Raw genomic sequence first — 4,064 nt, forward strand, 5'->3', positions numbered from 1 at the left:
GGATAACACAGAGGCCTCCTGTGGGGACGGTGGCAGGGATAACAGACCAAACGGATAACACAGAGGCCTCCTGTGGGGACGGTGGCAGGGATAACAGACCAAACGGATAACACAGAGGCCTCCTGTGGGGACGGTGGCAGGGATAACAGACCAAACGGATAACACAGAGGCCTCCTGTGGGGACGGTGGCAGGGATAACAGACCAAACGGATAACACAGAGGCCTCCTGTGGGGACGGTGGCAGGGATAACAGACCAAACGGATAACACAGAGGCCTCCTGTGGGGACGGTGGCAGGGATAACAGACCAAACGGATAACACAGAGGCCTCCTGTGGGGACGGTGGCAGGGATAACAGACCAAACGGATAACACAGAGGCCTCCTGTGGGGACGGTGGCAGGGATAACAGACCAAACGGATAACACAGAGGCCTCCTGTGGGGACGGTGGCAGGGATAACAGACCAAACGGATAACACAGAGGCCTCCTGTGGGGACGGTGGCAGGGATAACAGACCAAACGGATAACACAGAGGCCTCCTGTGGGGACGGTGGCAGGGATAACAGACCAAACGGATAACACAGAGGCCTCCTGTGGGGACGGTGGCAGGGATAACAGACCAAACGGATAACACAGAGGCCTCCTGTGGGGACGGTGGCAGGGATAACAGACCAAACGGATAACACAGAGGCCTCCTGTGGGGACGGTGGCAGGGATAACAGACCAAACGGATAACACAGAGGCCTCCTGTGGGGACGGTGGCAGGGATAACAGACCAAACGGATAACACAGAGGCCTCCTGTGGGGACGGTGGCAGGGATAACAGACCAAACGGATAACACAGACAGAAGACTGGCAACAGCACAAATACACCAGCAAACAGACAGGGGATCTGTGTGTGTGCATGTAGGCGTCGGAGGTGTGTGTGTGTGTGTGTGTGTGTGCACGCGCATGTAGGCGTGGGTGGTGTGTGTGTGTGTGTGTGTGTGTGTGTGTGTGTGTGTGTGTGTGTGTGTGTGTGTGTGTGTGTGTGTGTGTGTGCATGTAGGCGTGGGTGGTGTGTGTGTGTGTGTGTGTGCGTCGGAGGTGTGTGTGTGTGTGTGTATGTGTGTGCATGTAGGCGTGGGTGGTGTGTGTGTGTGTGTGTGTGTGTGTGCCTGTGTGTGTGCATGTAGGCGTGGGTGGTGTGTGTGTGTGTGTGCCATGCTCTTCTGGGTCTGGATGAGAAGCTTATCTTCACTCAAAGCTCTTCAGCCTGACAAGGACAGCATTTAGACTCTTCAGTCTGACAAGAACAGCATTTAGACTCTTCAGCCTGACAAGGACAGCATTTAGACCCTTCAGCCTGACAAGAACAGCATTTAGACCCTTCAGTCTGACAAGGACAGCGTTTAGACTCTTCAGTCTGACAAGGACAGCATTTAGACCCTTCAGCCTGACAAGGACAGCGTTTAGACTCTTCAGTCTGACAAGGACAGCATTTAGACTCTTCAGTCTGACAAGAACAACATTTAGTTGCCAGAATATTTTGTTTATTTTTTTCATGTAGGAAATCAGTGGTTATGTTCAGAGGTTTGGATGGCTTGGATGAATGGTAACGTCTGAATGCCTGAAGTCTGACCCAGTTCAACGAGTGGAAATGAAAAAGACGTTGTAGATATTTACCCTACTATCATCCTTTCTGTTGATATTTACTCTACTATCATCCTTTCTGTTGATATTTACTCTACTATCATCCTTTCTGTTGATATTTACCCTACTATCATCCTTTCTGTTGATATTTACTCTACTATCATCCTTTCTGTTGATATTTACTCTACTATCATCCTTTCTGTTGATATTTACTCTACTATCATCCTTTCTGTTGATATTTACTCTACTATCATCCTTTCTGTTGATATTTACACTGCTCTCATACTTTCTGTTGACATTTACTCTGCTATCATCCTTTCTGTTGATATTTACTCTACTATCATCCTTTCTGTTGATATTTACACTGCTCTCATCCTTTCTGTTGACATTTACTCTGCTATCATCCTTTCTGTTGATATTTACTCTACTATCATCCTTTCTGTTGATATTTACTCTACTATCATCCTTTCTGTTGATATTTACTCTACTATCATCATTTCTGTTGATATTTACTCTACTATCATCTTTTCTGTTGATATTTACTCTACTATCATCCTTTCTGTTGATATTTACCCTACTATCATCCTTTCTGTTGATATTTACACTTCTATCATCCTTTCTGTTGATATTTACTCTACTATCATCCTTTCTGTTGATATTTACTCTACTATCATCCTTTCTGTTGATATTTACTCTACTATCATCCTTTCTGTTGATATTTACTCTACTATCATCCTTTCTGTTGATATTTACTCTACTATCATCCTTTCTGTTGATATTTACACTACTATCATCCTTTCTGTTGATATTTACACTGCTATCATCCTTTCTGTTGATATTTACACTGCTCTCATCCTTTCTGTTGATATTTACTCTACTATCATCCTTTCTGTTGATATTTACTCTACTATCATCCTTTCTGTTGATATTTACTCTACTATCATCCTTTCTGTTGATATTTACACTACTATCATCCTTTCTGTTGATATTTACACTGCTATCATCCTTTCTGTTGATATTTACACTGCTCTCATCCTTTCTGTTGATATTTACTCTACTATCATCCTTTCTGTTGATATTTACTCTACTATCATCCTTTCTGTTGATATTTACCCTACTATCATCCTTTCTGTTGATATTTACACTGCTCTCATCCTTTCTGTTGATATTTACTCTACTATCATCCTTTCTGTTGATATTTACACTACTATCATCCTTTCTGTTGATATTTACACTACTATCATCCTTTCTGTTGATATTTACACTACTATCATCCTATTTTGATATTCAAATGGACAATAAATACATCTTAGTGAATAGGCTAGCAGAGATGTGAACCCCCCCCCCCCTCTCGTGTTAGGAGGGGAGGGGGGGCAGTTTTACAACTTAACCCCCACTTCATAAATCCCGTAAAGAGACTCTCCCTGGCTATGCAGTATGGAGAGAGAGAGAGTTTCACAGAAGAACAAAGAAACTCCCGCCAAATTCTACTACAGCCCAGAATTTGAGAATAGAACAATGCTCATATTTTGGAGAATGTGTAACTGGTCGGTGAAGAAGCCAGCTACAACATTGTCCGTTTTGTTTTATGTTTGTGACCTCTTGAAAGACAATCCAATCCCATTACCATAACTCTGTTTATACAGGTTCCTCAGTTATGAGGCTTGCATCTAATTATTGTATAAAATGAATGAGTAAAGATGAAACTATTTGCGAAATTATGTAATGGGATGTTAACCTTTTAAAATGAGGGAATTAGCCTTCATTGTAAAGGTTAACTGTCAGTAGCCACGCCCAAGTGAATAGGCATTGGTTGGAAATCATGAACCAACCCCTTTTCTACATTTCTATTAAAGCCCCCATGACCCAATGTCACTTAAGTTCCCAATAACGGAAGGACTTGTCCTCATGTTTAAAAAGGGCTAATTCTAATTTCAACCCTACAGGCCAGGAAACGTGAGAGCTTGCACTACACGTGAAATGGTATGAACTCTGAACTAACTGATCACTTAAGAAGAAGTGAGTCCTAGTTGACAGCCTAACAGACTGCAGCTGGAAAGGTAGCAAATCTAGTACGAGAACACTGATCGACGTGGACGACTCTCCAGAGTGAGATGAACCTCTCAGACCAGATAACCAACAATTTACCCACCTTCAGATGTGTAAGGGTTTTCCTGGATCGGAGGACCAATATGCGGCGTGGTAAGTGTCCATGGTTCTTTTAATATGAACTACTTAACATGAACACAACTGAATACAAAAACAATAAACGTTAAAACGAACGAAAACCAAAACAGTACCGTGTGGTGAAAAACACGGACACGGAAACAAACACCCACAAACAAACAGTGAAACCCAGGCTACCTAAGTATGATTCTCAATCAGAAACACCTGCGTCTGATTGAGAACTATACTAGGCCGAAACATAGAAAT

This window comes from Oncorhynchus mykiss, unplaced genomic scaffold (assembly GCF_013265735.2).
Source record: "Oncorhynchus mykiss isolate Arlee unplaced genomic scaffold, USDA_OmykA_1.1 un_scaffold_218, whole genome shotgun sequence".
Classification (NCBI taxonomy): Eukaryota; Metazoa; Chordata; class Actinopteri; order Salmoniformes; family Salmonidae; genus Oncorhynchus; species Oncorhynchus mykiss.